The sequence below is a fragment of the Notamacropus eugenii genome, chromosome 2 (assembly GCF_028372415.1).
Source record: "Notamacropus eugenii isolate mMacEug1 chromosome 2, mMacEug1.pri_v2, whole genome shotgun sequence".
NCBI lineage: Eukaryota > Metazoa > Chordata > Mammalia > Diprotodontia > Macropodidae > Notamacropus > Notamacropus eugenii.
Window position 1 is genome coordinate 15,398,128 of NC_092873.1, and position 12,722 is coordinate 15,410,849.

General features: G+C 43.9%; 1 protein-coding gene across 4 annotated transcripts in view; it reads left to right on the forward strand.

The window, feature by feature from the left end:
* Positions 1–12,722, forward strand: part of LOC140522101 (inner centromere protein-like) — a 576,743-nt gene that overhangs the window by 201,669 nt on the left and 362,352 nt on the right. The gene's annotated exons all lie outside the window — the stretch shown is intronic.

A 12,722-nucleotide genomic window follows, 5' to 3' on the forward strand; every position in this document is an offset into this window, starting at 1 on the left:
CGGCTTCAGGAAATCCTAGTTGGTAACTTGATAAAGAAAAGGAAAGACTGGAGGTAAGGAGATGGATTAGGAGGCAGCTGGATGATAATACATTTACTGAAACTCTCTGAGCCTCGGTTTGGTAAAATAGGCAGAATTGGGAATGGCACATTCCGAGATTTCCACTCATGTAACTCACGTGGTAGAGGAGGCTGGGGAGAGTCACAATGAAGTGTCATCAATGTGGCTTGGAGAGAATTGGGATCATGTGTAGTCATTCTATTCCTGGTTTCATTCTGCAAAGGACATGGTAGATGATGGCATCTTAAGGAACTTGGAGTTCCTTCAGAAGGTGCTACCAAACCAGAGCCTTGACCATTCTCCTTGGCAGTTCTTCCTTGGTCCATCTCTGTCTCTTTCTCCCCCTGTCTCTCTCTGTCTCAGTGTTTCTCTTCTCTCTCTTTTGTTAGTAGCTAGTAAGAGATAATGTCATCAGGGGGAGGCCTTGGACATTCTCTCTCTTTAACGTTGACATGTGGGTCCATGAATACGGCCTTCATTCTCTGTCTGTCTTGGTGTTTGTTTATTTTGTCATTGAGGTGAAAGAGATGACTTTGAGACAGCAATCTTGTGGATTTTCAAAGGCCAAAGAAGTGAGCCTCTGGAAATCTGTGAGTAGGCAAGTCCAGCTTCAAAGTCCTAAAGAGGAATGAATGGGACCCATCTCAGAAGTACCTGACACACTCACTCATGTGACATCCACCTCATTCACCCACCTTCAATCATTTGACAAATGAGGCAGCCTACAAAGGTTCTGTCCCTTGCCCATGCCCAGAAATTTGCAAGGCCAATATTTGAACTCAGCTCTACTCACTCCCAAGGAAGTATTCTTTTTCACTATGATATCCGGCCTCTCTGCACCTACCTGTACTTCTGCAGTTCAGGTCTGTGTTCTGCCTTCCATCCTTCCTTTAGTGCTCAGAATTCTTTACCCAGAATCTCAGCAGTCTCCAGATGGTGAGGACAAGGTTCTGAGTGTCCAGACCTCAGGCCATTGCTCTCTCTTCCACCAAAGACACGGGACACTGGATAAATCCTCAGGACCTAGCCCTCTCCCCTTGATTCCGTAGTTGGAGCCCAAAGGCAGGGAATCTCCATATTTTTTCCTATTGGGGTCTTTCCCTAGAATGAGATACCACGTGATAGTGTCTAGATACTGGCTCTATTTGATCTCTATTCTGAAATTTCCCAAGAGAAACTCCTGAGTGAGGGAAATGAGCCAAAGAGACGCTGTTTTAGAGAACTCGTCCTCAAGATAGTTGCGGATCCATGGAAGCCCAGAGGAGAAATTTAGATAAAGATTTTAAGAAAAAATGGAGGAGAAAGAGAGTTGGTGGTAGGGAGAGGTAATATCACCCCACACAGGTTGTCAGGCTAATGCTGAATATGACCAGGTTGCAGGCAACAGTCTAGCATGGTAGAAATTCAGAGCAGGTAAAGGGGAATGGTGTGAAACATGGCTAGAAAACTAGACCAGCATGGATATGGAGGGTCTCACATTCAATGGAGACAAGAAGCAGCCACCGAATATTTTTTGGCGCGAAGAGTGTTTTGGTCAGACCTGTGCCTTGGCAAGATCTTTTTATTTATTCAAAGATACAAAGAGGTTTGTTTGCCTCTGAGCCAAGCCTTCACATTTATGAGATTCCCAGGCTTCTTTGCTGAGGGACGATCAGCTTCTTGGCACATCTTATGCACCCAGAGTGTGTGGGTGCCTCCCACTGATGCAGACGAGGTGCTGGGGGTGTAGGAAAGGGGAAGAAAACAGCAACTGAAGGGACTGACTTGGCAGCTAAAGGGGCAAATCTGCAGTAAGCTGTTTGTAGGGAAGGACTCACCAGCAACGAGTTAAACAGGCTGTGACCTTGTGATATCTCTCCATGAACTTGGATATGACCCAGATTTGTGCAGTTCTACTTTAGGACTGCTGTCCCTAGGTAAGCAAGCTTCGCTGAGCACACACAGACTTAACAGCTCACATGTTATGCGTTTCAAGAAATTCTTTGTGGACAAATCCGGAAGTGTCCTAATTAAAAAAGACTGTAATCCATTTGCTGCAAATTTCCAAGCTTCCAAAACAATACCAGGTGACTCCATCCTCTTTCCCCAGGGGTGTTGGGATATTTCCTTTGGCCTAATGCCTAGCAGAGATGGAGAGCTTAATCAATTTTCTGTCTGTCTATCCATCTATCCATCCATCCATCTTTATCAACTATCCATGCATCTATATATCTCTATCATCTACTCATCCACTGACCTATTCCTTCATCTATATCATCTCTTGCCTATCTAGCCAACTATCTACTATTCAAATATCCATCCATCCATCCATCCATCCATCCATCCATCCATCTCTATCTATCTATAATCATCTGGATTCTCCTCCTCCACGTTTTTCCTTTTTTAAATGAGAGAACTTTTTCCATATTGCATTTTAAACATGTATTGATATAGATTGTTTTGACATCCCTGACATTTCCCAAGGTATCCCTTCCCCTTTCTTTTCCTTTTTCAGAGAGCTATCCCTTATGAAAAAAAAGAATAAAAACAAGAGTTCATACAACAAGTCTGATATAAGCAATGTTCACCCCCATAGTCTCCCTCCTTTGTAAAGGACTGAAGCAGGTGCCTTCCCCTATCACTTCATTGGGGCCAAAGTTGCTCAGAATGGGAATCTGAAGGCAGGGACCTGGCACAACATGGAGTCAGTGGGACTGCACTGCTCACTGAGGTTTAAATCCGAGCAAGAGTAGACTGATGGAGCAGGTCCAGCAAAACCACTCAGACACAAGGAGAGCCGGTGGGCTGGAGTTCTGAGCCATGGCTCTTCCCTCTTCCTCCAATCGCTTGCTGACCCAATCTCAGGAATGTACAAATCTGCAGTTCCTTCCCTTATTTGTTTCTGAAAACTCAAACTCATACTGTGTTTTATGAATAATGTTGATCAAGAGAGCAAATGTCCCAGGTATGGGGTGGAGACTGGAGAGCAGAGTACATGCCAGAAAGATATTGAGGCCAACAGCAGCTGCCAAGCATCAGGAGTTCAGGAAACTCCAGGTAGTGGGAGGAAGGAATGGTGTAAATATATGTGCTCAGTTCCCTCCAGTGGGCACTTATGATACTGAAAGCTGGAAGGAACATTATTCCATCATGTCAGAGCAGTTAGGCATCCCAGGACAGAGAATCCTGCAACTAGAAGGGTCATGTGGACTCTTTTACAGATGAGGAAACTGAGTCATACGGAAAGAGAGCCAGGAAATGATATAGCCTACACTTCGACCCTGGCTGTCCTTGCTCTAAATCTAGTGACACTGTGTTCTAGGACGAGAGCCATGACTTCTATCCTTACAGGTACTAGGAACTAGGAAGGATTAGTGCCTTATTTGGGTATGACAGACTTAGTGCCATCAGACCCCTAGAGGTAATCTCAGCAATGCACCCATTTATTGATCATGAGGAATGGGAGAGATGTCCTCTATGAATGGAGGAAAGCCAATGTTGAGAAATTTTTTAAAATAAGGGAAGCAGATGTATATCTTGAAACTCTAGGTGAGTGAAGGTAATTTTGGTTTCCTGGGACAATTCTAGAATAGATAATCATAGAGACACTTTGGGGACATTGAATCAAGAATGTTCAAGAACCAGCCTGGTGCTCTCTGGAACCTCCTGCATAGGATACATCTGATTAAATTTTTGTGGATCAAAAGTCACTTTTCTCATCTTCAGAACAGGAATAAAAATAACGCACAGGTTTTGAATTGGTATGAGGAAAATGTGAGATAGTATTTGTAAAGTGTTTTGCAGAAATATTAAAGTAGAATATAAAGGTTAGCTTTTCATTAAACAGCAGGTTTTCTGAAAAGCATCCGGGATTCTTAGTGGTTTTCCAGTGACTGTTCAAAGATGATCCATTAATCATCATTACAATTTCAGCCAAGATTGAGATGACACTGAAAGGTTTGCGTGACATTTTCCCTAGGTGATCCTCCTGAGATGCAGTCTTTGGGGTAGGAGCTTTTATTATCCCTGTTTCACCAATGAGGAAGGTGAGGTTCTGACATATCAATGATTGTTTGAGACAGCGTTTGAAGTCAGGTCTTCATGATCCCTGATCCTGGGCTCTCGAGGATTGCTCAAAAGCAGTCACCAGGTCACACACCAGAAACTCTCTAACCCCAGAATTGTATGGGTAAGAAAGCTGATGCGCCAGGAAAATGAGTGACTTGCTGAGGGTCATGCAGCTGGTGAAATCCAGGTCACGTTACCCCAAACTTATTTCTCCTTTCACTCCATCCTGTACCTTTCTCTACCACACTGTTGACATCAGGGTTCAGCACAAGGCTTGGTGTGTAGTAGGTGCTTATTCAAAGCCAGTCAACTGACTGACTGACACCCCTGGCGTTCATGATATATCTAGACAGGCAAAAATGTTAGAAGGAAAAAAAAAGATTAAAAACACTGTCGGGACATGGAAGCACGATGGCAAAGTAGAAAGACAAACATACTCTAGCTCTTCCCCCACAGCCCATAAAGCACTTGTCAGGAATGACTCGACAAATTCTAGAGCACCAGAAGCCACAGAACAATAGAGTAGAGGAGACTTTCAGCCCAGGGTGACCTGCAAGGCCTATGGGAAAAGGTCTGTCTCGCCAGACTCAGGGGACAGTGCAGCCCAGTCCTGGTCACTAGTTGCCAGGAGGAGCAGAGCTGGCGGAGGCCTCGGGGGAGCAATCCCCAGGGACAGCCCAAATCCCTCAACCCACAGGCGCCAAAGGCCAGTGAGAGGGCTTTTTCAGCTGTCTGAGAAGGGAGCACAGTCCCCTCACAGCTCTTGTGCCAGGCTGAGGCAACAGAGCCCGCAGCCTGCAGCTCTCACGGCAGGCAGCAGCTGGCATCTGTTGCAGGAGGACCCATTGTAAAGCCTCTGGAGGCACTGACCAGTTGATTTGAACTTCAGGCCTTAGTGGGACCCTACCCTCACCTCAAGCTCCTCGGGGAATTGAGCATCTCATCTGAAACTCGGCCCCCAGGGCTGGCATGGTGTAACTGGAAGCGAGGTATATGTGGAGAGGAAATTCTACCACTCACAGATTCTGGGCACAAAACTTTTCTGGTTGCTCTCAGACCAGTGTGCAGGCTTGCTTGGGCCACCTTGGAGGAACTAAGATCTTACAAGGTCCCAGAGTACACCCTACTCTTGAGAAAAAACCCAAAAGTCAAGTATCTGGCTCTGAACTTGTCTCTGAAAGGAAAGAAAAATGAATCTATAGAAGGTGACATCCTTGGTGAACAGATATCTTCTCTCATCTGTTTGGATGAGGAATAACAATGCCTACCATCAGGGAAAGACATAAAAGTCAAGGCTTCTGCATCCCAAACATCCAGAATAAATTTTTAATGGTCTCAGGCCATAGAAGAGCTCAGAAAGGATTTTCAAAATCAAGTAAGAGAGGTGGAGAAAAAATTGGAAAGAGAAATGATAGAGATGCAAGAAAATCATGAGAAGCCAGTCAACAGCTTGCCAAAAGAGACACAAAAGTGCTGAGAAAAATATCATCTTTTAAAACAGGGTGCTAACTCAATTGGCAAAGGAGGTTCAGAAACCCAATGAGGAGAAGAATGCTTGAACAACACAGAATTAGAAAAATGGAAAAGAAGGTTCAAAAGCTCACTAAAAAAATAATTCTTGAAAATTAGAATGGAACAGATGGAAGCTATTGACTTTATGAGAGACCAAGAAATCGCAAATCAAAACCAAAAGAATGAAAACGTGGAAGACAATGTGAAATATTTCACTGGAAAAACAAGTGACCTGGAACATAAATCCAGGAGAGTCAATTTAAAAATCGTTGGACGACCTGAAAGCCATGGTCAAAGAATGAGCCTAGACATCCTTTTTCATGACATTATCCAAGATAACTGACCTGATACTCTAGAAGCAGAGGGCAAAATACATACGGAAAGAATCTACTGATCACCTCCTGAAAGAGATCGATAAAGAGCAACTCCTAGGAACATTGTAACCTAAATTCAGAGTTTGCAGGTGAAGGAGAAAATATTGCAGGCAAGGAGAAAGAAACAATTCAAGTACTGTGGAAATATGATCAGCATAACAGAAGAGTTAGCATTTTCTACATTAAGGGAGTGAAGAGCGTGGAAAGGATATTCCAGACGTCAAAGGAACTAGGATTACATCCAAGAATCATCTACCCAGAAAAACTGAGTATAATACCTTAAGAGGAAAATGGCCTTCCAGTGAAGTAGAGGACTTTCAGATATTCTTGCTGTAAAGAAAATTTGACTTTCAAATACAAGAATCAGGAGAAGTATGAAAAGATAAACAGGAAAGAGAAATCATAAGGGGCTTCCTAAAGCTGATCTTTTTACATTCCTACATGGAAAGACAATATTTGTGACCCTTGAAGCTTTTCTCAGCATCTGGGTACTTGGATGGATTACACACACACAATCACACACAGACACACACACACACAGACAGAGAACACAGCTTGAGTTAAAGAGGAAGAGGTCATATCTGAAAAAAGTAAAATTAAGGGGTGAGAGAGAAATATACTGGAAGAAGAAAGGGAGAAATGGAATGGGGAAAATTATCTCTCATAAAAGAGGCAAGAAAAGCCTTTTCAAAGGAGGGGAAAAGTGAGCATATGAGAGGGAAAAAGTGAAGCTTGCTCTCATCACATTTGGCTCAAGGAAGGAATAAAATGCATGTTCAATTTGGTATGAAAAGATATTTTACATCATAGCAAAGTAGGGGAGAAGGGGATAAGCAGGGTGGGGGAATGATGGAAGGGAGGGCAAATGGAAGGAGGGAGTAATTAGAAGTAAACACTTGGGGAGGAACAAGGTCAAAAGAGAGAATAGAAGAAATGGGAGGCAGGATAGGATGGAAGGAAATAGAGTTAGTGTTCCACAACATAACTATTATGGAAGAGGGGCAGCTAGTGAATAGAGAACCAGTGCAGGAGTCAGGAGGAAGTGAGTTCAAATTTCACCTCAGACACGTGACACTCACTAGCTGTGTTACCTTGGGTAAATCACTTAATCCCAAAGACCTCATGCTGGGTCATCTCCAGGCATCCCGATGAATATCTGGTCCCTGGATTCAGGGGACTCTGGAGGAAAAGTGAGGCTGGTGACCTGCACAGCCCTCCCTCACTCAAAACAAAGTCAAGTGCAAGTCATGTCATCATTTCTCTGATGGCATGCTGTTCTTTGGCAATGAAGGATGAACACACACACACACACACACACACACACACACACACACACACACACACTGGAATTATGTAGGTCATTTGCCAAACTGCACATATATAGCATATTTTCAATTGCTTGCCTTCTCAGTGCTGATGGGTAGGGAGGGAGGAAGGAAGAAAAGTTGGAACTGAAAGTTGGAGGACAAAATGTTGAGTATTATTCTTGCACACAACTGGAAAATAAGAACTACAAGTGGGGTATAGAAATTTATCTTGCGCTACAGGACAAAAGAGAAGATAGGTTCAAGGGAAGTGGAGGAATGTTAGAAGGGAGGGCAGATTGGTGGTAGGGGTAATCAGAATGCTTGGCGTTTTGGGGGGGAGGGGAGAGAGGGGGAGAAAATATGGTAGTCAAGATTTTGTGGAGATGAATGCTGAAAATTTAGTAGAAACTCTGTCAAATCAGGGTGTCCTCTAGACCAAAGAAACACAGATTGTCAAAGGAAAAGAGAAATAATAACTGACTCTGAAAATTAATGTTGGCATCTAGATGAGCACTAGACTAGGAATAAGTTACAAAACACAGCTTTTCACTAATAGGAAGAGGCTTAAATCAAGGTATACATTCATGTGTGTGCATGCACATGTGAGCATGTGTGTGAATATGTGTGCATGTGTGTGTATGTGTGTGTGTGTGTGAGAACCCCATGAATCTTAGCAGATTGAGTTGCTTCCCTCACGTTGGCTTAGCTGGATTTCTATTTGAATTCTCTTGAATTCCCTTCGATCTATAATCAAAGAGAACATGAGTCTTGGTTCTGGTTCTTGAAGGAAGGACGTCTCTGCTTCTCAGGCCAGGTGGAAAAAACTCTGGCCTCAGAATCAGCGAGGCCAGAAATCAAGGTCTTAGCTGGGGAATTTTGGCCCAAATCTCTGTGGGTCTCAGTTTCTTCACAGTCCTTCCCAGCTCTGACATTCGATGTTCTGAACCACTTTGGTGTGTCGTATCCTGCCCAAGGTCACCCAGGTTACAGTAAGTGGTGAGCCCAACAAGGTGTGTGGATATTAGTGATTACCTTGACATGGTTGTGGAGGGTTGACATTGGTCATGGTCCCCACCAGACGGGGAGCTCCTTGAGGGCAGGGAATGTCTTTTGCCTCTCCTCCTATCCCCAGCACAGTGTCTGGCACTAAGTAGCTGCTTAATCAAGCTTGTTGACTAGTCCACTAACTTGACATTCTTTAAACCATTTCCGCTAAGGTCCTGCTCTGACATCCTATCTTCCCTATTACAAGGTTACTCCATCCCAGGTTTGACCTTTTTGTTTCTAAAATTCTTCCCAATAGCTGGACCAGTATTCAAGACGTACCCCAAGGTCAGGAGACTAAAGAAAGAGGAAAAAGATTGCTATATCCCAAGATACTTAGAGCATCTCTTTTCATGGTAGCTTGAAGATGGAATCTAAGGGGCTGCTCTCCTACTGGGGAGCGGCTGGACAAATTGTGCTGTATGAGTGTGATGGAATACTGTGTCCCAAGAAATGACTAAATGGCCAGTTTCAGAGCATCCTGGAAAGACCTCAATAAACACACAGAGAGCAAAGTGAGCAGAACAAGAACAGTTTGTATAGGGAACACATTGTAGGGAAAACCAACGTCCAGATGTCCAAGCAAGCAGGGGAAAATTGTGAGTCCAGAAAACTCAAAAGGAAACCGCCATCTCACTTTGATAGGAGGCTGATGAATTCCCAGTGCCAAGAAGGATGTATATTTTTGGGCAGGACCAAGACTGAGGATTTGTTTTGCTGCACTGTGCATGTTTATGAGGAGAGAATTTTTCTTTTCCTTTGTTTGGGACTGGGGGGATGAATGGAAGGGAAGATTATAAATATAGAAGAAAAATCAATTTTAAGAATTATTTCTTTAAAAAGATCCTTCCCAGCCCTTATATTCCACATTCCACATTCTATCACCACTCTGGCTTTTACATTACATAATCTGTATAGCTTGACAAAACAAATATTTGCATCATGTACTTCTGGACTACACTTTCACCCCTGTAAGACCCAACTGTTAGATGTAGACTGAGTCCAGGCTTCATTTCTGCACTTGTCTAGTCCTCACTTAGTTGACCACTTCAGGGGTCCAGCGTCTCGAACAATGAAGCAGGTCTTCTCACCAGCCAACACCCAGTGTTAGGCCTTTGGGTGAGCAATGGCTCTCGATTTCCCTTCTCCAGTACCTGCCTAGGAAAGCCCAAATGGATTCCCAGAGAGTTGGGCATGACTGAACAAGAGGAGTGGGGAACCGTGCGCAAGGATGGGATGGGAACAGAGGAGGTCTCCATAATCCAAAAAAGTGTTCCACTTTTTTAGCTGGGGAGTCAGGGAAGCGTTGCCAGATATAGTGAGGCATGACTTGGTCCTTGGAGAAAGAATTCAGTGGTCCAAGGAGTCCAGCTTCTGGGAGAAGAACTCATGATTTCCTAAAACCTGCAGGGAAAAAGGGAAAAAAATATGGCACAATCTAGGCATACACCAATGTCTTACACTGCATACAAAGAGAAGGTCAAAATGGGTACATGATTTAGACATAAAGGTTGATGCCATAAGCAAATGAAGAGAGCATGGAATAGTTCACCTGTCAGATCTACAAAGAAGGGAAGACTTTGTGACCAAACAAGAGACAGAGAGAATGATAAAATGCAAAATGAATCATTGTGGTTACATGAAATTAAAAGGTTTTTGCACAGACAAAACCAATGCAACCAAGGGGAGAAGAAGGAAAGCAGAAAGACTGGACACAATTTTGACAGCCAGTGTTTCTGTTAAAGGCCTCATTTCTCAAATATGCAGAGAAGTGAGTCCAATTTCTAAGAATACAAGTTATTCCCCAATTAATAAATGGTCAAAGCAATTCAACAGGTAATTTTCAGATTGAATCATTAAAAGCTATCTATAGTCATATGTCAAAGTGCTCTAAATCACTATTGATTAGACAAATACAAATGCAAACAAGTCTGAAGTACCATCTCACACCCATCAGATTGTCATGGGTAACATGACAGAAAAGGAAAATGATAAATGTTAGAGGTGTGGGAAAATTGGAACAGTAATGCGTTATTGGTGGAATTTTGAACTAATCTCACCATGGTGGAGAACAATTTAGAACTGTGTTCAAAGGCTACAAAACTGCGTATACCTCTTGATCCAGCAATACCACTACTAGGTCTGTATCATAGAAATCATAAAAAATAGTAAAGGACCCACATGGACAAGAATATGTAGAGCAGCACTTTTTGTGGTGGCCAAGAACTGGCGACTGAGGGGATGCCCATCTCTTGGGCAATGGCTGAATAAGTTGTGGTATAAAAATATATCTTCTAAGAAATGATGAGCAGGCAGACTTCAGAAAAAGCTGAACTTACAGAAACTGAGGCTGAGTGAAGTCCACAGAACCAGAACTCTGTACACAGAGCAGCCGCAGTGTACAATGAACAACTATGGTAGACATGGCTCTTCTCAGCAAGGCAAGGATCTAAGACAGTTGCAAGAGACTCAAGATGGAAAATGCTGCCCACGTGCAGAGCAAGAGGTAGCGGGTCAGAATGGAGATCAAAGCATGCTATTTTTTGGGAGTATGACTTTGCCCTTTTCTTATGTTTCTTCTTTCACAACATGACTAATGCAGACATGTTTTCATCGTGGAGTCTGCATAACTTATAGGAAAGTGCTTGGCCTCTTGTGGAGGGGGGAGGGGAGGATAAAGTGACTGATAAACAAATGTGGAATTCAAAACCTTATTATCAAAAAAGGAATATTTACATGCAGTTGGAAATGGTAAACTACTATTTCCAGAAAAAGAAAATTGTAAGTCATTAATAACTACTTTTAAAAGAATTTAATGGGATCACAGTTGCAGAGCTAGAAGAGGCTTCAAAGGTCATCTGATGGAGCCCCCTCCTTTTACATATGGGGAAACAGAGGCCAAGAAGTGAAATGAATTGTTCAAGGACCAAGCAGCAATATGTCTGACACTTTACCACCATGAGCTCATTGGATTCTCACAACCACTTTATGACACATTCTGATGCCCATTTTAGAGATGGAAGAGTTGAGGCTCAGCTTAAGTGACTTGACAGGGTCACACAGACAGTTTCATCCCCATGGAGACATTGAATTTCAGCTTCGGGTTCCCCACCAGCTCTGGTCCAGGTTACCTCTCAAACACTGATGTGGAGGGAGCAGGTATGCTCTGGGGAGGGATGGAGAGTGATTAACTGGGGAAACACCCAAGACCTTTTAAACACTACTTGGAAATAGTTTCGTTCAGATTGATTCTGAATTTGAAAAAAAAAAAATAACCCCCTTAGGAGAAATCAAAGGAGAGACAAAAGTTGCAGAGGTATGTCTGGCCTCTTCCCTTTCCTGCGACATCCACGGGAGTTTTGGGCCCACATGAGAGGCGATGTAAGCATGGTATTGTGCCGAAAACCCAGCAGTGAGGTCAGAGGTTGGGTCCAAGCACCAGCACCGAGTCTGCTCCTTGAAGCAGGGAGGGGAGTCTGGGCCTCATTTTTCTCATTCTTAAGTAGTTGTGGTTCTTGTCAAGGATGCAGGTGAAGCCTGCTGTAAGCCACAAAGCACTTCATCATCAGCCTAAAGTACGTTCAGTCTTGTCCAATTCTGTAATCCCATTGGCGGTTCTCCTTGCACGTATATGGGAGCAGATTTGCCACAGCCTCCTCCAGCTTATTTTCCAGGTGAGGAAACAGAGGCAAGCTGGGCGAAGCGACTTGCGCAGGGTCACTCTACTAGTGAATGTCTGCAGCAAGATGAAGAGAGCCTGGGCTCGAAGTCAGGAAAACCCCAGTTTCCAATCCTGCCTTAGACATGTACCAGGTGCATGGAGTGCAGGGCGAGTCAAGGAGCTGCTGCCTGCCTTGATTTCCCCAGCTGAAAAATGAGGATCACAGCACCGAGTTACCAGGGTTGTGAGGGATAGAATGAAATGACCTTTGCAAGGTGCTCTGTCAGCCTTAGACAGACATGTCATTGTTATAACTATTAGTGGTATGGGCCTTAATCATCCTCCCTGAGCAGGCGTGCATTTCAGAGTTAAGATGCTGCAACCCACAGATGGGCTCCCATTTGGGCCACACTCTTAAAGAGAAAAGAATTTCTGAACATTTCCCACTGCACCCTGACTGCACACCTGCCCCGATTCTAGGTCTCTTCGACACATCCAGCCCAAACCGGCAGGGTGGCACCAGAGAACACAGTACAGGAATGTCCGGGCTGGGGATACCAAACAGCATGGGACATGAAATGTCCAGGCTGAGGAGCAGGGCAGCAGAGGAGGTAAAATATCAGCACTGGAGGAACCAGAGAACCCAGGATGTAGAAGGTTCCAGCCAGGAAGGAGACAATGACTGGGACAGGAGGGCCAGGAAAAGGCAGAGCTGGA